Below are 27,887 nucleotides of genomic sequence, written 5' to 3' on the forward strand. Positions count from 1 at the left end.
GCCTCCCAAACATTAAATATGTAAGTGATACATATGTATGCAATACTGAGAAAACCCAATGTAGACAATGTGTTTCTGTCTCCAAAGAAAGAATCTAGTGTCTAGCTTCCTGTGTAAACAAATGTCATCTCATTCAAAGAACAGTACATCAGGAAATTCTCTGGAAGATGTCTAAGTTTTCATGAGAGCACGTGAGAGTGTGTGTGTGTGTGTGTGTGTGTGTGTGTGTGCAAGAGAGAGAAAGAGAGAGAGAGAGAGAGAGAGAGAGAGAATGAGAGAGAGAGAGAGAGAGATGAGAGCATTCCACCACAGAATGACCTCAGAGGCACTGTAAGACAAATCATTAATAATGCAACACATGCAAACTCTCTGCCACTGCAGATGCAGAGAGGTTAGTGCAAGCAAAATAATCACTTAAGATCAATTTAAGAAACCTGGCTTCTTACAAATAGGAGTAAGTAGGTGGATTTGTCCAAACCACACTATTTACATCTTCTAAACCCTATCATTTTGTGCAATGGCTAAAATTTCATGCATGTCACAGTCTTTCCCCTCCTCCTCTACCACACAATGTGGCTGCTCTGAAGAATGTCAGATTGAGAATGAGGAGGAGAAAGAGCCATTATTCTGAAGTTCCAAAAATTCGCAACTGAATTTAAATTACACAACTTCTAGTTGAAGTATTTAAAAATGGATAAATGGTGTAGGAAAAACAGAGCCAACAATACTGGCGTCATGGTATGAAACACTTCCTAACACATTCTCTCAACCCAGATTTCACAGACCTCACTCCCTATGTCAGGTGTGTACATTAAGTTAAGTCCTTTATTTAGCAATTATTTCAACAGCACTTCGACTTCTTCCGACTAATGACTAATCATATAAATGAGTAAGTAAATACCAAAATAAGTCCGGACACAGCTTCAGATCAATGTGGAGTAGCAGGAGCTAGATTTACCCTCTTGCCTGAAAACAGCTATACAGGAAGACAACATATATAAAACAACAGATCTCAAGACACTGGCCAGATGCACGGTGTGGACAAACAAATTTAAACAAAAAGAAAGAAAGAAAGATACAACAATCACAATACTTCTTTGAACTTTCAAAAGGAGAGAACAGAACTGAGGCCACCAGAGGTGGAAAATGGGGACGAGGAGGGAGGGCTAGTGAGAAATTGGTAAAGGGCCACAAAAAAATGATTACATTGGGTAATGTTGAATATACTAATTATCCTGATTTGAGCATCATATATTGTACACAGGTATTGATACTCAATGCTGTATGCCACAGATATGTACAATGAACTATGGTTCAAAAAAAAAAAAAAAAAAAGATACTGGCCACCTGGCAACAAAGGACAGTGAGCCCTGAGAGGAGAGAGGCAGATGAGGCCAGCGTTAAGATTGCCGCAGCATACTGCCAGGAGCAAGCTGTCAGGCCAGGCACAGAAAGGGGGAACTCAGGCAGAGACCAGCAGTCTCCCTGAGCAGAGGACTTGGAAACACAAATGTAAGGGGATTAGAGATCACAGGGCAAGGTACCGAGGAGGACAGCACTACACAGAGAGAACTCAGAAGAGCTGTGGATGGAGTATCGGTTGAATACTGACCAGCACATACATGTGATGGAAATACCCATAGCCAGGGGAAGAGCCACTCAAAAATATTAGAGGGAACAATGCCCAGTACTCAGAAGGGGCCAAGAACAGTGCCTGTTCCCAGCAGTCAGAGTGGAAAAGCTCATAATTTAAGGGGCATTGGTTAGAGAATTAAGAAGGGTCTTGCCTTGATAGTTAGGAAAAATTTACCCTAAATGCTGCCCTGGTCCTACCTACACTTAAAAGCAAAATCAGAAAAGAGCAAAGTGTTTCCAAATATATTAATTATGCTCCACAACAAAGCTGAAGAATATTTTTTAAAATACCAAAAAAAAAGTTTCCAGTGCCCCAAAAGGTAAAATTCTGGCACCCCATTCAAAATTATCCAATATGGAAAGAAGAAATATATGACCCATAAAGTGGAGGAAAAAAATAATAATTCTGGGTCATTTCTGACCCAGAAATGACACAGATGATAGAATTAGTAGAAAAGGACATTAAAACAGTTATTTTGGCTGGCCAGTTGGTTCACTTGGGAGAGTGTGGTTCTGATAACACCAATGTCAAGAGTTCAAATCCCCAAACCAGACAGCTGCCAAAAACAAACAAAAAAAACCCAGTTCTTTAAACTGCATTCCATATGTTCAAGAAACTAGAATAAAGAATGAATATGTTAAATAGTAGCAATTTTAAAAGACCAAAACTGAAATTTTAAAGAGGAAAACTTCAAAATCTGAGATGAAAAATACACTAAATGGCAGATTACACATTTCAGAAGAAAAGATTAATAAACTTAAAGACATGGCAATAGAAACTGTCCAAAATGAAACAGAAAATACTTGGCCCTACTCAAAGTCTGTAATTCCAAAAGAGTGTCTGAAAGGTAAATGGGCAGTCGTCCTGAGTGTGAAACAAAATTCATTATATAGTTAAAGATCAAGTTAACATTGTAAAAAGAAAGTGCTTATTTTTCTGTTAATAAAATTATATGACTTTAAAGATTTTTCCATTTTATAATCTTTCTATTGATATTCGATATATATATACATACACACACACACATACTGTTCATAAGACCTGTCACTTCCATATGACTTAAATGAGGACTAATAAAACTTATAACTTTTCTGTTTTAAATAACTACTTTGACTTTACTAGCTATATATATCCATGTGTGTGTGTGTGTGTGTATGTGTGTGTGTGAGCTGAAATAATAAAAACCCATGGGCAGTATTTTTCAATAATTGCAGCCTGAATTATCTTATACTCATACAACCAAAGTTGTTACTAGGGATTATTTCACGTCAGGGATTAATATTCTTCATTTTCTGATTAAATTTCTAAACGACCCATCTTTTGTTTCGTCTACGTTTATTTATGTTGTTGAATCATCTGGAGTCTAGAAAATACCATGCTCATTCAAGATTTTATTACCATATATATACACAGATGACACACATATTTAATTAATTTTCCTTACATTTGCCCTTCAGTGTAGTAAGAAATAACATAGTGTTAAATCATTTAAATTCAATAATTTATAAACCACGAAATGTTTATATCTGGATGCCTTATCAGCAATTCAGATAACATTTAATAGACCATATTTCAGATTCTCTTCACAATTTTTCCCTTATTACTTTATTTAATACCTAGCAGGTCCCTGCTGGTTACTGGAAACATAATGATGAGTAAGACACAACACTCATAGAGGCTACGGGCCAGGGTCAGATACATGAAACATATTTTTATACCATTTGTGTATGGTCAAGTATGGACAGAGCACTGTGGGAGCAGAAGAGATGAGGCAACTAAGTGTGCTGGGGAAAGGGATGAGGGAAAGCAGTAAGAAAACTTCATAATGGAGATGACCTCTATGTCTTAAACTAGGTGCAGAAGTTCACCCAATAGAGAAATAGGAAAATGACATTAGAGGCAGAAGGAATAGCACAGTAAATGCACAGAAGCATGAAGAAACAAGGTATATTCTGAGAATAAATAAATGTGGGTCTTATACATGTGAGGAATAAATAGTGAGATTAGAGAAAGGAGGTAGGAATTAAAAAGTAGGTCCAGATAATAAAGTACCTCTAATAATATGGCAAGAGTTTTGAATTTTATACTAAAGCACTAGGAAACCATCAAAAGTTTCTAAGTTGGGGAATGGCATGGTTAGATTTCTGTTTTAGAGAAAAGCTCTGGAAGTAGTATGGAGAACATAGTAGGGGTGGGTGGAGACTTACTGCAAGGAAACCAGTCAAGAGCCTGCTGTACAATAGTTCAGGGAGACACAATGAGGGACCGAAACAGGCCAAGGTAGGAGGGGACTGATTAAAGAGATATTTTGGAAGAAGAATCGACAGAATTTGGAAACTGGTTCTATGTGTCAGTGTGACATGAGGAAAGGAGGAAGCGAAGGATGACTTCAAGGTTCTAGCTTGGATGACTATAGGGGTGCAGGACTTTTAGTGAAAAGAGGAAAGGAGGAAAGGTCTTGAGGGAAAAGTATGATTCTGGACATGCTGAATTTGGAGTTTATTTAGGCTTTTTAAGCAGAGACATCTAGTATACAGTTGGAAGTGTGGAAGTAGAAAACTAAAGCTTCTACTACAACATAGCAGTTAAAAATCAAAGAGGATAAAAACACTCAGTGCTTGCAAACTATACAGAGTAAGAAGGGAAGTAAAGAAGCCTGCCTTCGTCTGTTTTGTGCTGCTAAAACAGAATACCACAGACTGCGTAATTCATAATGAACAGTAATTTATTCGTCTATGGTTCTGGAGATTGGGAAGTCTAAGAACAAGGTGCCAGCGTCTGATGAGGGCCTTCTTGCTGCATCACCCCATGGAGAAAGGGCAAGGAGAGCCATAGAGAGACAAAAGCGAGCTGAACACATCCTTTTATAAGGAACCCACTTCCCTGATAACAGACCCACTACTGAGATAATGGTATTAATCCATTCATGAGGCTAGAGTCCTTAGAACCTAATCATCTCTCATTAGTCCCTATTCCCAACATTGCTGAATTGGAGATTAAGGTTCCAACACATGCTTTTAGGGGGATCCATGCTAACCATAGCAAAGCCCTTTAACAGAACTCTGCACTGCAACATTTAATGGGCTGACAGAGAGACAAATCAGTGATGGAAACTGAGATGGAGTAATCAGAGGCAGTGGAGAAACCAGGGTAGAGTGGTTTCAAGAAAACTAGTAGAGGAGACTATTTCAAGGAGGAGAAAGTTCAAATGCAGCAGAAAAAAAACTCATATTGAATGAGAAATGAAAATGTCCACTGGAATTGCCAGTTAAAAGAGCATTGGTGCCTCTTACATGAGTAAGTACAGGTGAGTTGATATGTTAAAACCAGATTTCTTTAAGACAGAAGGTAAAGAACCTGTCATTGCTAAAATAGATTAATCTTTAAGAATTATAGTAGCAGGAAGCCTAGAGAACAGATTACATTAATATTAATAATAACAATAACTGTGGTTCTAATAAATGAGCATGGAGTTCTTACTGTCAGGCATTGTACTAACACACTTTATATGCATTGTCCTGTCTAATTCTAGAAAATTTAGAGACTCCAAAATAATCTTTCTCTAATCTCAAATTTCCATAATATTGCTAATCTTCTGAACAAAATATCTATTTTGATTATCTGTACTTTAAGAATAAGGACTGTTTCTTATATATCCTTTCATTTGTCCCATCTAGTAAAGGTTTGGGGACATAGTAAAAACACAGTATCCTTTAAAACTCTTGAAAATATACTGAGTTCTTACTACATGCATGACTTTGTATTAGGCAATAGTAGGTTGGTTTTTGTTTTGTTTTGTTTTTTGCACTATCCAATTCTACACAAGTTTGGAAGCTCATAGGAGAGACAGGCATGCAGGTGAACATTTAAATTATATCTTTAAACATTAATTAAGTACCACTACATTTATAACAGTATTATATGGGTTCAGTAAAGGAGAGATTGCTATGAGCCAGCATCGTGAAAGAAATATTTATGCAGCTGGTAGAAGTTAAATAAGGGCTTGAAAATTCTGACAGGCAGAGACAAGGCTTTCCAGGAGGTGGAAAAGCCTGAGCAAAGGAGTGGTTATGCATCTCACACGAGCCAAGAGTTCATGGCCAATGATTTATTTTGCAAAGTCTTTAACCCTACTGTTCTTTGCCCCAAATTTAGCCCATTTCCAGTATGTATTTTTTCTTTCCTTATATCTCCTTAATTCGTCCCTTTATCAACATCTCATGGGTCCAAGCCTCTGATATCATATCCATTTCAACCATGATGACCTCGTCATCACTCAACACTACTAGCGCCTCTCCGAATCCTCAGTGCTACTTATGAATTCCCTTCCGTTGATCTGGTCCCACTGCATACAGCCTCATCCAGTGTTCTACTCCTGGATTCCCAGAACTCTAATTACTAGGACGAATAGCTTCCGCCTGTATATCAAAGACCTACCGTACCCTATCTCCTCACGTTTCTTTCCCCACTCTAACTCACTGCTGTTTTTCCCATGCAAATTTGCTCTAAGACCTCCTGTAGCCAACTCCGTTTCAGAGACTTCCGAAGCCTCTCCTGGCTCAAGGTCACTCTTTATGCTCAGGGCTCTAAATCATAATTTACTGCTTGGAAACCATTAATCCTGTTCAGAAAGAACAGAGTTTACTGCCACTGAGTTATTCAAGTACTAAGACAAGTTCTATATAAGTTTTTAGTTAAGTTCCCTATGAAAATGTTCCTAACAGCTTCAGGGGTGTGTGTGTGTGCGTGTGTGTGTGTGTCAGAGAGACAGAGAGAGACAGCAGCTTCAGGGTGTGTGTGTGTGTGTGTGTGCGTGCGTGCGTGTGTGTGTGTGTGTGTGTGTGTGTGTGTGTGTCAGAGAGACAGAGAGAGACAGCAGCTTCAGGGTGTGTGTGTGTGTGTGTGTGTGTGTCAGAGAGACAGAGAGAGACAGCAGCTTCAGGGTGTGTGTGTGTGTGTGTGTGTGTGTGTGAGAGAGAGAGAGAGAGAGACAGAGACAGAGACAGAGAGACAGAGAGAGACAGAGAGAGAGAGAAGGAAGGGGGAATTGAAGAATAACAGCTCCTTGAGGACAGGCTTTGACTCGAGTTGAACAGTATTTGGAAGGGCATATGAGGACTTAAGAAACAATCCAAAGAAAGGCAGATCAGTACATCCTTCAAGCTATCCTTTAAGCCCGGATTCTAAAAAACAGAATACAAACTAAGGCTTTGGGGGCCCAAATAGTCTTCTGAGACTCAGACTTTAGGTCTATACATTTTAGATATTTAATAGTACCCTTTTTTTTAAAATCACTTTGTAATTAATCTGACTAAAAACCCTAGACAAAATACTGTGCCTTCAGTTCAGAATACTCTCTGGTTGTAGCCAAAGCTAGAAAAGACATACTTTCAGTTCTAGGTTCTGTTCTCTCACTAAATTTCACTTTGGCTATACACCAATCATTTGACCTCTGTTCGGAGATGACTAGCAGTCGCATAAACACAATTTACTGACAATTACAAGCCCAAATCTAAATTATTTCATTTTCAATAAGCTTTAGACTATTACTACTAACTTAATAAACAGGAAGTGACTTTGTGTCTTAAGTACTACGCTAGACACAGCATGCGTAAAGATAAATAAGACATTATTTAATAAGTACAAGATTCTCAAAGTTCACACCTTAAGATGTTAACAATGAACGATAACACAATTTTTAAGAATGAAAAAATTTACAAAGCAATAGAGGAACACCGAGAGGAAAGTGGGAAAGAAATATGCCGTGAGGAGTTGCAAAAAAATGCACAAGAAAGTGACATTTAAACTAGAGGAGGAAAGAAATAAGGGAAGATATATATATTAAATTATGAACTATTTGCCAGACACAAGTTACATATTATCTCATGTTGCCACCATTTTAGAGATGGTGAAACTGAGGCAGGACAATTCAAATCACTTGCTAGAGTGACACGCAGCCAGCGTCAAACACAGCTTTGTATGTTCTGTCCAATGTACGAGCTCCCTTCCAAAGACACGGATACATTTAAATAATCATTATTGCTACAATTAAAGTTTCTTTTAAAATACCTCTCATAAAATCTTTACTAATAATGAATTAACATTTCATAGTTGTAGCTATAATTTTCCACTTTCCCACAAAAAGCTTTAAAAACCCAGTCCACTGAACAATGCCTGGGGTCCGGGGTCACGTATGAGATTTGTGAAACTTTCAAAATTATATACAAAATGTTGTGTCTATATGCAGTTTTCTGGAAGTTTTTATGAGTTTTATGGTCAGGAGTTTTTGTGAATTCTAAAGGGGTCTATGAACGTTTCCCCCAAAAAAGGCTAAGAACCACTGATCTACAAAGAGTGTTTTACTACACTTTTTAATGGTTTCCAAAAGAAGAAATATATACATAAAATTTACTTTCATATCTAAGGAAATACATTTCACATATAATAGGGAAGATTAATATATTCTATTAATAATGTAGCGACTTGATAATCAGACACAAAAATGACCCTTTCCCATGTTTCTAATAACTACTCAGGATGTTAACAGTGAAAGGACCATTTAGAAAGCTAATTTCCTTTTCATCATGCTTGTTAAGTGTTTACTTTAATTCACATCCTGTGTGACCCTATGGGAAAATTTTTAACTAATACTGGGGAAAATCCCATAGGGTTACACAGGATGTGAACAGCGCCTGTACTGAACTACCTTCAGCTTGAAAAATAAAATTAGATAGGTGAGTTTCACTTTCTGTTTGTCATAAGTTCCACTTTCTGGTTCCCAAAGTTTAGACTCATAGCATACCTGACTTTCTGAAATGGCAGTTCAACAAAATCCCAACATTCTCACTCTCTTTTTAAGGAAGGATTTCTCTGGGTTGTATGACAAAATGCTGCTGGAAAAAAATTGCAAATCTGTCGTGTCAATCAAGGGAAGCCAGCGGGGGCACCCCCAACAGTTCCTCCATACCTGTGCTCCCCCACAGGCAGCTGCCGTTTTCCATTTCCTGTGGAGAACACACATCATACCACACCACTTCCCCTATAGAAAAAAGAAAGCAACCCAATCTAATTGCTGATGGAAACATTGTCATACTTTCCACTGGCCAAGCTTGAAACCATTTCTGATCTAACCTTCATTAATTTTTCCACAACAATTTGCAGAAATGTCAGGAAGCAGCTGTACGAAGACTGATTAATTGTCCTTATCACCGCTACTTCACCAGGCGTGCTCTCTCTCTCGTTCTGTCTGTCTCTTTCTCTCTGTGCACATCTATATATACACATAGAGTGTGTGTATCTATATATACACACAAAAATAAAATTGGGGATTTTTTTGTTTGGGTTTGTGCTAATCGTGATACTCTGAAAAATCCAGATCTAATTTTGATGTCTTCCAATGGCCCAAACATTTTCAGATCTGGAGGAGACTCCATGAAGTTTGGGACAGCATCCATGAAGGAAAAGATTGCTTCCTGCAGATTACTCAGGTCTGTTTAAACAGACGGTAATGAATTCAAGTCTTATAGCAACACTGCATTTATTAGTCAATCACAGACGCTAAAACTCACTTCCGAAATGTGAATTAGAAAATCAAATGCCCTTTTTCTTTTTTTTTTTCAGTTTCTTTTCCCCCTCATCATTTTAGTTTGAGCTATACCATCTGTCTAAACCCATCAAATACTGTACTGTGCATGCCTGGCACAAACGAGTGGAACAGTACACCTCATAACCCCACCTTTGCACCCACTGGGCATCTGTAAAAAGTGGCACACAACAGATCTGGCCATCTGGGGACAGCTGTTTACAGCAAGCTTAGCTTCTCAGCCAGCTCTCAGATTTGCTGACTTTTAACCTGTTAGCAAAATGTCAAATAGTGTTCAAGAAGAGAAACACTCACAAACACTTTTTTTCAAAACCCAAGAATTTAGATATGAATATTCAAAGGTGTACTTGCCAAAGTTCCTGATGAGAAGGTTTCAAAAGCAAAGATCAAGGCATAGTCACGTCCTTGAAATGGAGACGGAGTCAATCCAAATCTAGCATTTTGCAGCACTACTAAACTTTTTGGGTATTAAAATGTTTTTCCTTCCCCATATTGCCTGAATACATACAAGCAAGGGATTAAAGCTGAACAGGCTTTCCACCAAATGACACAGTACTTCTCAGAGACAACTCTAACAGACTGGAAAGAGTTCCTCCTAGGACTAAATCAAAAAAATCCAAAAGCTCCCTCCATCCCAGATACATATGTTCCCTGTCCAACCCCAAACCAAAGAAAAAAAGAGATTGGACAACTGTGATATAAGGCATTGAAGTTAATTATAATTGGACATGTAGCATAGTGGCCCAGATCACGAACTCTGGAGCCAGAATACCTCACCTCAATCCCATCTCTGCCACTTACTAAACAAATAAATAACATCAAGTTACCTAACCTCTGTGCTTCAGTTTTCTCATCTGTAAAAATGGGGATAAAAACAATATTGTTAAAATCATTTAAAGAATTATACAGTGCTTAAAAATGGCACTAGGCAGTGAACTATAAATGTTAGCTATTAATTCTATATTTTTCTGCTGATATTTGAGGCCTACATTAGTCTAAAAGTGAGAAGGAAATAATGTGACAAGAGTTCCTAAATTAATTTAAGAAAGCCCACTGGGTTGGCTGAAAGATTTCCCCTGATAGTATGGGGATTCCCATATTGCCTGGAATACCACCATTGAAACTGGGTCGAGCAATCAGGGCTAAATGCGAGTACTCTATTCTTTGTTGACCCCCCAGCTGTCACACGACAGCATGCCTTGTGATGCTGTGGGACATAGAGAAAGCACTGCTGGAGTTTACCACACCTCACCACCACCAGCAGGAAGGAGGCGTGGGGAGAAGGCCACCCCAGGCCAGCAAAGTGCAAACATAGAAGGCAGCTGACTTGGCCTTCATCATCATCAAAGTGCTTGCTGAGGAAGACAGAGGTGCTCAGTCCCCCAGCACTAGGACAAGGGGCAAGTGCCAGGAGCCCACACAGTGCAAGAAGAACACTGGTTTTAATTCCTGCTCCACCAAATGACCTTAAGTAACTCATACCCTCTAAGGCCTTGGTATTCTGCAGTGAAACACAGGATTCCATCTAAATTAGAGCTACAGTCTTCTTGTTACCATCACCCCCTCTGGCAGTCTGATGAACCCTGTGGACTCCTTCTTAGCAGAATGTTTTAAACTACATTACACAAAATGCATTGGATTATAAAGAAAGCCAAATATAATGGAATACGGTTATTTCCAAAATTCTCTGTTAACAATTAGAAATAAGGCAGAGTGCAGGTCCAATATCCACCAAAACTTGGAGTGGTCTTAATCATAAAGATACTTTGAGATATTCACATCACTAATGTGTTATGAAACTATCTATGAGTTCCGCTGGTGACAAATCACAGATGCTGCTGAAACTGCTGACATTTGTTGTCTACATTAACAATGAAGAGAGTGCTGAGGCTCAGTGAGAGGTTAATGAAAAATAGTTTTTTTTTCTCAACCAAATTCTCTGAATTCTGTTCATTTGTGGTTAAGATACCCAATCTAAGTAAATAATAAATCCCTCTATAATTCCAAGTATCTAAGATAAATGATTAAACTGTGTCTCTTGCTCCTTCAACGGAGAATATTCACAAAAAGAAATAAAAGTATTCCTATCCTTTCTAACTCTGTGGAGAAAAACAGATTTACAGGATAGAAGTGTCTTTCCTCATTCCTAATCAAGTGAAAGAGGGAACATTTATTGACTTGGAAATGAGCTACCCAAACACTACCAGGCCCTACCAGCCTATAGGCAAATACATAGGAAGTGGCATTAACAATTAACCATGGATCCTGTTCCAGCCCCACCTGCTCATACAGGACCTCCAGTCCCTTGAAAAGTCCCAACCAAGTATTTCTAGGATTCCAGCAAGGGAGACTTACAAGAGCCCACAGGCAGTCTGACAGCCAGTCACAACACCATCTGCCATTCTTCCTTCCTGTGCCAGCTCCCCCTAGTGTCCCCAGGAAGGAACCCCACTGCTGCCTCTGCAGATGGTGCCCCTAATGAAAATACAAATGCCCAGATGCCCCCAGAGCCCAGAGAGCCCCTACATCCAGGCAAGAGGGATTCTTGACTTGGGTCCCACGTATTAGAAAGCCCACATACCATGAACACGCACAAAATAAATCTACTGAAAAATACATGGGCACCTTCATCTTTGGCAACCAGATGTCCTGTAACTCTAAATCCTGACTACAACAGTTTAGGCCCCCCAGGGAAATGCTTCTTTTGCTCAATATCTCTGCAGCAATCAAAAAATGACTGAGTTTGAATACCCTAAAGGTTTGTGGGCTGTGACACTGCAGAGTGTGGAGTTAGACACCGTTTCAAAAGCAGAGAATATTTAAGCAGCCTTAATGCTTAAATAAAAGACATGGTATCTAGTCATTTCTCGCAGATGGCATGGACACAACAGATTCTTGCATAACAAAGTATAGTCATGCCAAGCATCACTTTTCTTGTTTCTCTCAGTGCTCTGATCAGCGGTTCTGGAACTATTAATGAATTAGGGCAGCATTTGGAACAATCACACATGGCACCTGAAGAACATTTTGCAATTAAACAATTCTTATTCTTAAATTTGTAAAGATGTAAACTACATGAAGCATGATGCTAATTCTTTACATTAGCAAGTAAATGGCCATTGAACACTAAATCTGTAAATATTTTCACTTCTATAAAAATAGTTGAGGACTTAAATTTTAAAATATGTATATTAAAAAGTTTCATCTGTGTTTCAATAATTTTAGATTTAAAATGTTTATTCATTCATTACAATATAGATTTATTTGCCTTTTCATTTTGACATGTAACTTGGCTTATTTGTTAAGAAAAATAGCTTTTTGAAATAGCTTAATTTTTTGAAATTTTATACTTATTCTAATTTAATTTTGATGAAAATATATTGACATGTTGTATACTTTGAGTACAATTACATTTAATTTTCAAATCCTTTAGGTCATTGAAAATGAATACAAGTCAAGACCTTGGCATATGTAACTTCTCTTTTGGAGTTAAACTCAAAAAAAAAAAAAAAAAAAGCAGGAGAAAATCTAAAAATAGTCGGTCTGCTTAAATTTTAAAGTTGCAAACAATGAGTGAGCACATGCAGTATTTCTCTTTGTGTGTCTGGCTTATTTAACTAAGCAGGAGCCAAAAATAAATAAATAAATAAACAAATAAATAAAAAAGAAAGAAAGATACAACAATCACAATAATTCATTGAACTTTCAAAAGGAGAGAACAAAACTGAGGCCACCAGAGGTAGGGAAGGTGAAGGGGGGAAGGTGAGGTTAGTGAAAAACTGGTAAAGGGCCACGAAAAATGATTACATTGTATAAAGTTGAATATACTAATTATCCTGATTTGAGCATCACATATCGCACACAGGCATTGGTATTCAATGCTACACCCCACAGATATGTATAATCAATTATTTTTCAATTTAAAAAATAGAAAAAAAAATCTTTAGTACAGGGGGAAAAAAAGCTGCAATTGATGAAAATAAGCAGACTTGTAAAGCGTGACCCATATAAAATTCACTAATAGTACAAATTCTTTATTTAATGAACATTTAATTACTGTTCAAAACAATAAAAATAAGCCAGAAAATTATTCTCATCAAATCCACAACTTGAACAGGTCATATGAAATCCCTGCAACTTCGTGTTCTTTACAAATAAAGATTTCATCACGGATCAAATTAAGGTTTGTGGACCTCCATTTGAACTCTTGCCCTGGAGGGCCCCCAAACATTGGCTGCTATGACCCTCTCCCCAGTTGTGTGTTCTTAAGGCCCAAACCAAGCTTGGCTTATAACCAATTCGCTTTCAAGACTGTCATGAAAGCAGTTCCATCAGGTTTTTTGCCTCCACTCTTAGTCAGAATCTCACAAAGTTTATAGTGAATACCCTGCAGCCATGTAATCAACGGCTCAGTTGCAGTCCAAGGGGCCAGGGAGGCAACAATTACATCCTTCTTGTCCATCTTGGAAATCCTCTGCCCCTTCTTGGCCAGATACAAAACCACAGCTGAATATCAGCAAGCGGTAACACATCCTAGGAGTGACAGAGGTGGGTACTACACTCTGAGCCTGATAAAGTACATAGGTTCATAGAAAGAACCACTGACTTGGTTTACCCCCTTTTGTCTTTGTCCCATCTTCTCCCTGCCTCCAAGGTTCTCAGCTGCCATATACTCCACAACCTCCACACCTCTTGTGCATTTCCCTACCAGACATTAAAATTAAGGTCTAGTAGGAAGAGGGATGGCAGTGCAGACCAAAGAGAATGCACCCTTTCACATTTTTGCTCATTATCCAGCTCCTAAACTTGGAGGATAAATCGTGCAGGAAGTCTTTTTTCAACAATGTACATGAATGCAGTGAACGTCTTGAATAGAGTTGTCCCTTTCACACTTGTAAGTTTAGAGGAAGGTTATTTCCTAGACATATGGATTAAGGAATTGACTCCCATAATAATCCCCATCAATTTTCGGTTAAAAATTTGTATTGAGTCTTGATTTTCATGCTTTAAATATAGAAAGAATTTGCAGAAACAAGTATATATTGAAGTCCAATTATACACACACACCCAAAAAGATCAAGAGCCTGGCTGGTGAAATGGGAGGGGGTCGGTGAGTTATTTGCCCAAGGTCTGTAAACTATTCTATGAGATCCAGGGCAAGCACCTCAGTTTCCTGACATTTCAACCAATGGCCTTTTTATTTAATCACTGCTCCCTCCCCACCACAGTTAACTACTCACTTTGTTGCCATGATATTGATATTATTCAATTCAGAAATAACTTATTAAGGTTTTGATAATATTAGAAAATAAAACTTAGAAATCATTGCATTTTCTAGAGTCATTCTTTGTTTAAGTTATTTTATATATTATTACTAAATATATATATACAAGCATGTCTAATTTTATTTGACATTACAGAAATTGTACAGAACATTTCCAAACTTAATTTTCTAATGCATCTAAGAGAGGGTCTGAGTAACAATGTTATCATGAGTAAAAAAAATTTTTAATGTGTTCTTCAGAAAATGTTAACTAATTGCATCTGTTCTGAAGAATAATTCACAGTGCCAACCTTAAAATGGAATTTGTTTAATTTAGTTTTTTCATCAGATTTCCAAAATGCATCAAACATGTGCATGTAAAATAGGACATATGTAAAATAAAAAAAAAATAAATGATTATAACTCTAATAAATATTTTAAATGAAGTAATAAATATCTTCAAATAAATGATTAAATTACCTCCATCCACTAGTTTGCTTCTATAGTCTAAGCAAAATCCAGTGAACAGATCTTGTATACAGATCGTATCTGTACAGGTCAAACATGCTTCAAAAACACAAATATAATATACCTGATTTTAAAATACTTTTTCAGTATCTGCAATTAGCTTCTTAAAATAAAATGTCTCTTAGTATACAATTCTTAGTTCAGAAAAATTCTATTATTCATATGTTTAAATAGCTTAAGAATAAAAGCTTACGTGAGGATTCTAAACAGCTCTAATTCTACTATAACTAGTCAAAAAGTCACTGATAAGTAACCAAAAGATTTCAAGTCTTGTTGCTGTCATCTGGTAAAGGTATACAACACACAAATTTAAACACACACACAGCTCTAGATATTTTGAAAAAACTATATCCCTTTGACCTGTAAATGATCAAAGGGAATTTTATAATTATTTAATTAATTAATAATTTATCAACATGATGATATTATATATTTCCTGATCAGATAGTGATTTTCCATCCACTTACAACCTTAAGTTTCCATAAGCCATTTAGTAACCTCCATTAATACTATATTATCCAGTTAAAAACATTCAGAATGAAAATACAACTCATTGACCAACAACCTTCCATCCCTATCCTGAATGAGTGAATGAATGAATGAATGAATCATCTAGATGTACATATCAGACCAGTTCTCGCCTTCTCTTCCAAGGCCACAGATACAAGGTGTAAGAAGATGTTTATGCTTTACAAGACAACGCAAGCACAAAGCATAATATTTAGAAAAAAATACCAAAATAAGATTAATTTTTTTTCTCTCTAGAATAAAAAAAAAATCTACATAAACATTTTATCTCTGTCAAATAAATACTTCCAAATTTGGGTTGGGGCATTCTTAAAATATGTACAGCAAACTACCAAATTAACCTACAGTTTAACTTAAATATTTTAGTAACTCTATAAAAACATATGCTAATATGTTCATCAACTATAAAAACTTGCCATTTATGCACCGATCATGCACATATATTTTTGATTTGCTTTGGAAACAAAAGAATTCAACATTAAGAACTCTATAACAATGGTCCCATAGGTCTCTTACTTCAACTTGAATTTCTTACTATTTAAAATAGAGGTGAACTTGGTGGCATGTTACACTTGACTCAAATATTCATGAATATGCACTCGAAAGCAAATAAGGGGGAAAAAGTGAAGGCCTCATTTTTTCATGCAACATAACCAAGCTAAAATGAAAATAGGATAAATCTTGCAAGACACAAATCTGTCAGACACAGTTGCCAGATGGAAATAAATTAGAAAAATGATAACAAGAAGGCAAGGAGATAATGATAATAATAATAAATAATAATAATAAATAATAATAATAATAATAATAATAATAATAATGTAAAAGGAGAAGTTACTACATGACAAGGAACATATCACTGCACTCTCAGATTTACTGTGCCTTAAGAGATTGGCTTAAGTCTCCCAGACTCAAATAGTCCCTTCACACTTATAGCTTGATCACTGGTTGGAAGAGATATTGCCAGTGCTTCCAAAGGCGGGAGATATCCCTACATTTGGGGAATTCCCTGAGGATTTTGCATGTACATATGGAACAAACATACTGACCCTATGTATCCCAGGGCTTCTGATAAGAGAGGGGAAAAGCAGCCTGATAAAACGTCTTACCAATCAAATTCTCAGTGGGAAAAGAATCCCAAAGCCATAATAGGTAAAGCCTAGTGAGAATGCACGGCAATTTTTTCAGAAGCTCTAGGATTCCTACTATCATTAATTTACAGGCTAGATTATCGTGCTCTAATAGGTTGAACACATTTTAGGGTTCAAAATGGCAGGGAATAACTTTGAGGGCTAAAAACATTAGTATATAGTACTCACCTTGTAAATGTACTTTCAAACAAGCTGTCTGCCTATAAAACAGGGAAACTTACTTAAAGTGGCTAGTTTCCTGTAAGAAGGACGTATTTTATCTGACATTTTACATGTCTTTTGTCTACTCAGCTATATTACCCAGCCCCCCAGCCCCCCAGCCTGGGATAAGACAGGAACTCAGTAAACGTTTGTTGATTGAGGACTCCAGTGAACGCCTAAATGATTGAATGAGTAACTGTGAACACACGCACCATGCTCATGAACTTTTGTGTACTTGTGGAGTTAAGGAGCAATTGCTTCTTCCACCATTCTACTGCTCCTTTTGAATTTCTCTCTTTCTAAACCTTTTAAATTACAGGATGGTTTGATATCATTTAAAATGCCCCTTTGTAATAATATGGTTGCCTCTGTAAGAGTTCTTTTATTGTGCCCAGTTGGCAATAACAACTGCTTGGTGAAAAAAACAACAAAAACCAACTAAACATAACCATGATATAAATTTCACCCCTTTACATTTTGTAGTAGTAGACTATTCATCTTAACAAAGCAATTTCTGAATTTTTCTTTAACAAAGTTCCATTAATATTCCTAAATGTTAAATTATTAATAGTATCCCTACCACCTCCTGCAAAAGTATTGCATCCCTGCCCTATGTTTCCACAGATTAGGTGTGACACAGTATGCCAGTGTATGACCGTGTGTTTTGTTTATTCATTCACACATAAATATCCTTAAAGACAGGAAAAGAATTAGACTGCGTGTGTGTGTGTGTGTGTTTGTGTGTGCGCGCGCGTGCGCACGTGCACACACAAGCACGCACTTCCCTAGATTGTTCTCCATGGAAATCTCCCTCCAGAAGGGAAAAGAGCCAAGGAGGGCCCCAGGACTCCCCTGACCCTAAGCCAAGGGTGTGGCAAATGTGTTCACCATTACCAGCTGGGTGCCCAAAGGGAAGGAGTGGGAAGGAGAAAGTGGAGAAGAGGTGGGAAGCTGGTAGCAAGTGTGGAGATCTTTTACTTGTGAGAAAATCATCTGGGAGTCTAACATTTTTGCAGTATTTTAAAGTTTGCAAAGACTTCTCAGGATGAGCATGTCTTCGAGTGATGCCTCTAAGAGTAGCCTGAGCACAAAGATCTACTGAAATTTGTATAAACTTTATCCATCAAAATCACTGAGTAAAAGCTCATCCTTTCTTTTTCTGATGTACATAATTATATCTTCAAAATAAGTTATGACTTTTAGAACGTTTTTACCCCAACTTCTATACTGAAACCTCTTCAAAGTCACCAGTAATCCTTAAATTGCCAAACCCATTGGCCCTTTCTTAGATGACAACATTGGTGATGACTTTGCAGCATTATACACTTTTGAACATCCCTGCCTTAAATATAGAGCTCCCAGCTCAAGATCTGACATACAGTAGGCACTCAATAATTGAGAGCTCTTCTCTCAATCAAGCTCTTCCTCTCATAGCTTCTTTCAGATTTGCCTCTCTTAGTTTTCCAGCTACATTTCTGACTCACATACTTTGGAATCCTCTCCCCAATCTTCAAGGTCTAGATGAAGTATTTTCTCCCCATAAGCTTTCTCACTTTCCAGTGTCTGAATTCATACCACTCACTTCTGTTTTCTCATAACTCTTTATTCAACTCCCAGTATCATGCTGATTATGGTCTGTTTTGGATTTTAGTTAATTGAGTACATATTTTATATCCCCAACTAAATTTTCAGCTACTTGAGCACAGGACCATTCTCATTTTTCTCAATGAGTAACTCAACATCAAGCACCATGTCTTGCACATTGGCTGGCTTTCCACAAATGCTGGTTGATTCAAAAGTTTGCTTATGGTGGTGAATTGAATCTTTAACTCCTTCCTGTTTCCCACCCTTTATAGCCAATCACATGCCAAAAACCTCTAGCTAATTCATTTACAATCTCTCCCATCTGTCTCCTCCTCTGAATTCCTATTACAACCATCCTAGTTCAGAACTTTATTACTTCTCACAGAGACTATCCCAATAGCTTCCTAACTTGTCTACTTCCAGGTTTTACAATTCTCTGTGACAATATCCCTGGTGAATTGATTAATCTTTTGAAAATATAACCCAATCATGTTACTCCTTAGCTCAAAAGTCGGTAAAGCTTCTCTAATGCCTACCAAACTGATGTGCTAGTTACATCTAAGTCCCTCTATATTCTCCAGCTTTCTCAGTACCTTCCTTTTCTCTTCATTCATGTCTTCTCTTCACTTACCAATGCTGTGTCCCAAACATACCATTTACTTTTCTTTTCACACCAACATGAGCCATCCCATCTCTTTGCCTCTGAATGTAATTCTCACCACCTATCGAAATTTTGCCCATCTTTAGAGCCTGCTGTAGAAAACACTTCCTGATCCCCATGCCCTCCCTCCTTCACTCTACATACTCACAAGAAAATAGACAGGATTTCTTCCTCCTCTGAATTCACAAAGCATTTCATTTATACATGTCTGATGGCACTGCTATAAGATTTCTTATATCCAAGTCAGGTATGTGTGAGTCTTACTTCTCTTTTAGGTAGGGTTCATAAGCAACTTGAAGACTGAAATACAGATTTACTCATCACAGTATTCCTCCACAGCACCAGAACATTAAATTGCATATGGTAGAAATGACATAAATATTCATTGAATTTAACTGAACTAAAGCTTTCACAAATAGCCAAAAAAGCTCAGGTTCGATGTAAGAAGAATGGGGCTCAAGCCAAGTGAGTGTTGGCGTCTGTGATGATTGGTATTCTCAAAATTTCCACTTAAGGCTGATGACAGAATCAAGCTCTGCTATAGTCAATGCATAATTTATTTGTGCACAAAACATTCTGGTAATGGAAATCTTTTTATGGCTCAAGATCTGAAATATATTTACTGCCCCATAGTTATTAAATGTTTGCTTTAATCATTAGTACACAAGGTAATGACAAATGATAATTACAGGATCATTATACGCTCTTAAGCTGATTTAATCAAGAGTATCTCTTCTGAAATTCAAAAACTCCTCCATGGATGTGGATGGAGTGAATTACACTGGAACCAGCCAACTCATTGCTACCATTAAATTTAAGAATCAAAGGTTTTCTGTTAGAAGTACCACCAATTGAAAGAGTAACTTTAGATTCAAATGCTAGTAGTTTTCGATTTTAGTGCTCAATTAAAAATTTCCCTGCTTCCCTGAACTAGACTGCCTCATCAAATACATCACAGGAACAGAGAAATGCACGTGTTTGTGCATTCCCTAAATGCTCCCGCCAGCCAAAAAACATTCCTCTGCTCTGATATTTCAGCAAGTCGTGAGATGGCAAGGATCGTGCTCCTCAAAAGGAAAAAGATAGCTATTTTTCCTGTATGTTTTTATTTTAAGAGGCTGGGAGGCACACTTCTGGCTGCTGAGAGTACTCAAACAAGTACACATGTTTCCGAGGAGGTGAGTTTGTGGGGGATTTTGGCAGAGTTAAAGTTGAGAAAACCTAAAACCATCCTAAGCTCTTGGGAAACATTTAAGGAGCTAAAGGAACAGCAAAAAGAGGAAGAAGACTCAAGTCTTCCAGTGAATTCTCATTTCCAACTATAAACCTTCATCAAAAAAAGAAAGTAAAGTGGTATGAGATGTATGCTTTCTATCTATATTTATCTCAACCTCAACTGGTATACAATCAAATTCATCATACTACGATACAGTATGATCATACTACTGTACAGTTCAGTTTACAAACCAGCTTCTCTCTGCATCTCCTTTTTCTATTGAAAGTGATATTTAAACTCCCAGGCTTAAAGCCCAGAGTCACTTTTGAGAGCTTCTTCCTGCCTCCCACAGGCACACACACACTCATATTCATTCACACTTACACACACACACACACACACACACACACACACACGCACACACCCCTCCTGTACACAATCAGGCAGACCTACACTGGCTTCCTGCACTTTCCTCATACTGTCTGTGGCCTACGATCCTTTTCGCTACCACTGCAACTCAGGCCCTCAACACCTGTCTGATCTCACACCACACACAGTCAGGAGAGCAGAATGTGCTCTGGATCCAACTGGCAAATTTCCTAAGGACGGGTCTGGGCATGGTGCCCTTAGATACATAGAATCCAGGGACAATTACCAGAGGCAGTGACCAGGGAAAGTATCAAGAGAGTCTTAAGGAAAACAATGTGAGCCAAATGTAGCCACAAGGGGACCAGGATGCAAAACCTGAGAAGTCAGGAGCCGAGGGGAAGACTGGAGGAAGTTAAGTCCGAAAGAACCCCCTGAACCTGGGATTCATGTGTTCACTAAAGTTTTCTATGCAGAGCCTTCATCTGGGATGTAAGTGTGGGAAGATATGTAAAGGAGGTGACAGATCTTGTGTGAATTAAGGTAAGTGCCTCTTAAGTGGCTTCTGTGCTTGCGGGGACTGCTGCGCCCCCTCACCCCACACTCACTTCCACCTCCCACCACCCAGCACAGCCTGGCAGGATTTGTCTTCAAAGAGCAGCTCTGACTGCATCACCCTTATGCTCAGAAATGTTCAAGGGCTTCCCACACAGGCCAAATTAAATGTATACATACCCCTTGGTCCGACAGTCTGAGACAGCTGTGCTCTGCCTGTGCACTGCACTGACACCCGTGTCTCCCAGGCAGCCTTTATATTCAGAGGCCACATCAATTATTTTTGTTGCCATAATCAAGACAAGAAGAATAACACAGCCTTGTTGGAGGAAGGTAGAGGTTTTAGTCTTGTTTTGTTTGGTGGAGAAGGAGGTTGTTGTTATTTTACTTTAAGAGCAATTTTTGCATTAAAAAAGGTCACTAAAATGTTTATGAATTGTTCTTATAATTCTGTATTTAATAAGTATCAGATTTGCTGATTCATTGCACTAATAGAATTAAAATTCAATCTATGCCCGGGTATCAATTTTCAATCCCCAAAATGAATTTTAAAAGAAAACTCACACCAAATATTTTTATTAAATTCAACAAATATTTATTAAATATCTACTTTTTTTTTCAATCACCATTTTTTAAGGTTGAAGAGCATACCAACAAAATAAAGACCTACTCTTTGTCCTCAAGCAGCTTACAGTGTGGCGTGTGAGATAAAAACCTCACAAAAAAACCAAGAAGCACAAGCACAAAAATACATACAAAAAGTGACATAAGAGAAGTATAAAGTGTTAAGAGGATTCTTAGGGCACATGAGAGCAAACATGAAAATAAATAATATTAAAATAAAAGAATTAACCAGACTCTGACATCAGTAAAGTGCATTAACCAATAATGCAAATAACAGATGAGACAGAAAATGTGATTAAGAAAGTTAATTTGTCTTCTTTTAATTCATGGATGAGAAGCCAATGTGATATCAGGTTCTCTAAGCAGAGATTTTTAAATAAAGAATATAAAAATCTCTAAGTGGGAGATTTTTGTCCAATATCCAATTTAGGAATTTATAATGAGAACTGTAATGCCAAGGGAACCAGATTCCCTAGGCCATTGTTGATCTATAAGGACGTTGCTTGGAGATTTTGAGATTCTCAGATCACAAGGAGGGAGTGGGTAAACTTAACAGTCAGCATCCTCAGGCTTCAGTTTCAGAAGAAAGTTATACCTGTCAGAGGTCTGGAAAATTCACATTGTTACATCACAGCATTTTTTCCCTTGAACTGCCACAAGATACTCCAAAATCATGAGATCTGACTTTTTTTCAAAATTTCAATATGGCTTCTATTTCCTTATATGAATCATACTAAACAAAATATAGTGGCCACATCAAAAAAGCTCCAATATTTGAACATGGTCGGTCAACTAGACTGGTGACCTGTCCGTGAGTGTGACACGCTATCTGAAGTTGGGAAAACCAGGGTTGAATTCTGGTTCTATGACTCATTAGTGCTGTGACTTTGAGCAAATCACTCAACTGTAACCACTCCCCACCCCCCCAGCCCCTGTTTCCTCATACACAAAATAAAGTGTGAGTAACATCTATAAAACTGTTATTGCCTCTAATGATATAATACACATAGTAGCTGTTTGTGAATGGTAACACATTACACAAACGTTAATTCACATCGTCATAGAAATAAGGCACGTGGTCGCTAAGTTCCACTGTATAGCTTTTTTACCAAGAGTGAAGGGTGAGAGGTCCCGCCACACAGCCATCCTATACTGCAAGCTGAAATAAGGAGACAGGAAGAAGGAAAGAAGGGAATATTATGAAATTGTATGAAGGCAACCTTCAGTCAGGGTTTCTGATGACTATAGGATGCTCATGAAACAAAATGTGCTTTGCTCATACTATAGGCTAAATTAATGCTTACAGACTGAAAGACTGAATGAGGAAGGAAGAAAGGAAAAAAAGGAAGAAAGGAAGAAAAGTAAAATGCTTGAAAAACAAAGCAGCGAGAGCCAAGTTGTGTAGAAGAACGTAAGAAAATAATTTTGGAAAATGAAAACATATAGCCCAAGAAGCTAGCAGTACTGGGATCCACTCACATAGGCTGTAATGGCAAAACAGAGGACAGTTTTTGTAAATAGAGCATAAGAGATCTAGTGCCTAAGAGTCAACTTGTTTCACACCAGTATGCAAATACTCAAACATAAATACTGATACCCTCTTCAGTTACCTTAAAACACAAAGGACCCAAACAGAAGAACTGCATGCATCTGAAAAGCTGTAAAAATCACCCTGTATGAAAGGAAACATTTTGAAGGCCACAACACATTGAAGCTTATCAGGTCTATTCTGAATTATCTGCAATAGCAGAAGAAGTTATAGGAAACCCCTAGATAACAGCAGATTTAATTTGCACTGTTATCAAATCTTTATAAGACCAGCTAAAATATGTCCAAATATAATTAATTAAAATATTTTCTCCCTTTTATTTTCCTAATTGCTATAAGTAATAACAAGAAAAAAATATATAAAGGCATATCAGAAGAGAGAGACAAGAAGGATGAACAACGGGTCTGGGGAAATCACAAAGTAGAGCAATTTCCACAGAAAATAGTATTAATGTATTTCGGACTTCTCAATTTAAAGTAATATTTCAATAATTTCTGACTCCAAAACTTACTAACTGTAATAACTATGTAATTCTTAGCAAGTTAATTACTGCTCTGAAACCTGATATCCTCAAATGAACATGGAATTCTAAAAAAGGTCAAGCACCTATAGCACAAAACCTGGCTCACAGTGCCAAATGAATGTTAATAATTTTCACCTTCCTTCTTAAGGAGAAATACCACTTACACAATTCCTAAATAATTATATTCAATGTAATGAGAGCATATAAATCTGAGCTCATAGTTAAAGACCCAGATTCCAGCTAATATTACCTTAAAACAAATAGTGTTTAAAGACCAGTCAAAAGCATTGACTACTTTTCATTTTTCCAAAATTATTGAAAGCAACATCATTGTAAAGATAAAATAATTTGTATTCACTATCTTTTACAAAAAGTATCATAAAAGGAAGATCATTCTAACTGTGAGGATTTTTCTTTTTTATTAAACTGCGAACTGTTTTCTCTTTACTACCAATTTGTGGTGGGGGAAGATGCGAAAAATTTTTTAATTTATTATTTGAAAAAAAAAAATCCTTGCTTGGGTTAATGCATGTGGCCAAATTCACCGATAAAGTCACCAAGGCATTGCTGGCTATGTATTCCATGCACATCTTGAAAAAAATTTACCAATTCCATATGAAGTCCTTCCTTACCAAAAGAAGTATTTGAGAAAATACACCCATCTCTATGTGTTAAGTCAGTGTTGACAGGCTAAAAAATCTGTCATGTGATTAATAAAACATAATTCTTGTTACATTTAAACAATGATTGCAATGACTATTACCAATACTAATGACCACCATCATAATCACTACTAATTACTGAGTTCCTACTACCTGCCAGGTGTTTAATCCTCACAGGACATTGTGAATTAAGTAGCATCCACATTTAACTCAAAACAATAATTATTTTAAAACACAGTGGCCTCAAGGAACTGACTTAGCCTGAGGAGCCCAGAACTTGCCATAAGCAAGAGACCATCTGCACCCAATGTCCAGGCCATGTCCATTCTCAGCAGGCACTTAAAACACAGTCTCTTAAACATAATTTATATTAGGTACCATCAATTGAAATTTAACTCTTACACTGGGGGGTACTTTGCGAATAACTATATAAAAGCCAAGCTTGTGAGTAGATAGAAAATTAAATGTGGCAGACAAAGACATTTAAATTAGTGTTTCAGAGTATTAACTTTCATCTAACATCTATTATAGCTACTGAAGAAATCAAGGCTTTGCTTTTTGAAACTTGTTTAACATCTCTCTTCCTGATGGGTTTTTCATCTAACTGCTTTATATCCCTTTAAAGATCTAAAAATTTTTCCAAATGGCACCATGTGGCCATAACAATGAAAATTACTGGTCACAAGTGAATATTGAATCATGAACCTTACAAGCAGAATGAAAAGATTCTCTGGAGTTTCCACACTTGGTATGTCTACGCTCCCTGGATGCTCACAAACTACGTTAACAAATCAAATTCCAGGATAAAGGTAAAGGAGACACTTTAGTCGGTTTGGTTTAGATGCTGGCTCCCCAAATGATTAGACACTTTCTTCTCTTATTCATTACCAAGCATCAAGTTTTTAAATAGCTCCATATTATTTGGAGGGAAATTAAGTAACAAGATACACAGTTTTAGAATCATAAATAAAATTTAGAATTTCATAAAGTCAAATCTTGTGACCTAAATTAGGAATACAACATTTTTTTTCAAATATTCTGTTACTGTGTAAAGGGTTAATTAAAGCATGAGTTTGACTGGATTTGAAAAAAATTACCAAGCCCTAAAATCAGTATCATTTAGATTTCTGATGCCAAAAATCTGTTTGACAGAGCAGCCTTTACTATACTGACATTTTAACAGTAGCCAAAGTCCTGTTCCCACTAAATTCTGTCTTGGCAGCACCAATAATTTGCTAAAAGCAAATTTCTCCCGGTATGAATTTTCTACTTCAGGAGCCTTCCACAGCAACACAGTGCAACAAGTAAACAGAATCCAGCAAGTCCTTACTTAAGATTTCTATTCTTATCACAGAAACCAAGATTTCTATAAAATGAGAATGGTTTAAAATAAGGAATGATACTAATTTACTCAAAATGTTCATTATACTTTAGATTTGAATCTGATAAAATACAATATAAATATAAACAAAAATCTCACTCAAACTAAAATCTGATATTCTCACATTACCTCAAGATTACAACAAGCAAAACATCATTAAAATAGTAAATAAAAGGATCTGGTTTCAAACTATAAATGACATTTTCCAATCTTCAGCTAAAATCAGGGTATTTCTAAAAATGCAATAAAAATTTACAAATATTTTCATTTAGATAACATCCCTGACATCTAACACAGGTTTTGAGGGCCTCATATCATTATTGTCAAAATTTCACACAAAGCAAGCTTACTTAATATTGTGCTTCAGAAATCTTTCCAATAACTTTGAAATCAAACCACATAAAAAGCTCAACTTACCTAGGCTGAATGTTAAAGAATTGGGCAAACAGTGTTCCAAACAAATCAATTCACTTAATTCTTCAAGTAGATCTGATTACCATCATCTTTTAAAAAATTCAAAGACTCCACCTAATGAGGGGAAAAAAAAACAAACAAAGAATAGCACTTAAACAAGAACAGCATTATATAATCTATATATTAATGCCATAAAATTCAAATCAAGACTATTATTCTATCTTTTCCTAAGTTACTGTGCTACTTGAAACTATAAAACAACAAAAGCATCCAGCAACTAAATTAAATTTTCCAGTTTGAGGTAAAATGAATGTTTAAGGATAGAGAAAACAATAAAATAACACAACAAAATGTGAGAGCAGAAGTGCTTATTTTCAGCACTGATTGGCACATGAAAATGATGGCTATACAAGTATGTCAGTTAGGATATTAAAATTAGAGATGAAGAGATGAAAATGATTGCTTTGGAATTATACTTATTGATTCTCATAATTTACTGATGCAATGAAAATTTGTAGGTTGCAGTTCCTGAACACCACTAAGCCTTAACTACTTGCAATCTCTGTTGACAAATAGAAACTAATACCTAGATAGATGATTTAAACATAATAATGGTCAAGAAGTCTTGGAGAGAATTCACTAGCATGAATTTCCAAATCATTCTGAGACTATTATTATAATATCTTTTCCAAGTTACTGCGTAACTTACCTCCCACAGGAAGTGTTTATTAAAGACCCATAAACAGCTTAATGATGGTTTATAAATAATAGTTTATTTTATTAATTTTACCAGTAGGAGCACCTTTTCTGAAGTTAAAACATTAGATTACTATCTCACCTCCAAGAGAAGGTTTAAGAGAAAGAAAGCATATCTTAACTGGAGAGAGCTTAAAATAAATGCTGGGGGTTGACAAGAAGAGACAAACAGAAAACTGGACAGTTTCTAGTTACCCCCGCCCCCCAATCAGGGCTCCCAGGGTAGATTTAGTAAGTTAAAACATAATAATCCTTTAAAAAGCCTCAAAATATCAAACACAATCATAGTCTAGTGAAGGTTCAGAAACATATTCCAAAGCCTAATCCATGATTTTTTTTTTTATTATGCAATCTGGAATTAGCTACATACTGCTACTCCTCCAATCCCACTACATACACTAGTAAAATTAATTGATAGTTAATTTCAACATAAAAAAAATGAAGGTTGAAATAGATTTTTTTATCCACTAGTACTAGAAGATAGTTGTTCAAAAAATAAAGAACAAAAAAACGTTGCTAACAATGGTGAAGACAAATAGCAGTAATTATATACACTAAAGTAGAAATCCACAGTAATCATGGGAAATATGTTTTCACTTCCAAGAAAACCTATGTCTAGATTCTAGTCTTACTGCTATTCCAGAAACAGTTATCTAAGAAAGTCATTTGGATATGGTCTCAAAAGA

General features: G+C 36.7%; 1 protein-coding gene across 3 annotated transcripts in view; it reads right to left on the bottom strand.

Moving 5' to 3' along the window:
• The window catches only part of HIVEP2 (HIVEP zinc finger 2), a 186,185-nt gene that overhangs the window by 54,874 nt on the left and 103,424 nt on the right, over nt 1-27,887 (bottom strand). For all 3 annotated transcript variants that reach the window (XM_063096407.1, XM_063096406.1, XM_063096408.1), the window contains exon 2: nt 26,449-26,559. The gene's annotated coding sequence lies outside the window, so the exon portion shown is untranslated. The remainder of the gene's footprint in view (nt 1-26,448; nt 26,560-27,887) is intronic.

This window comes from Cynocephalus volans, chromosome 5 (assembly GCF_027409185.1).
Source record: "Cynocephalus volans isolate mCynVol1 chromosome 5, mCynVol1.pri, whole genome shotgun sequence".
Lineage (NCBI taxonomy): Eukaryota > Metazoa > Chordata > Mammalia > Dermoptera > Cynocephalidae > Cynocephalus > Cynocephalus volans.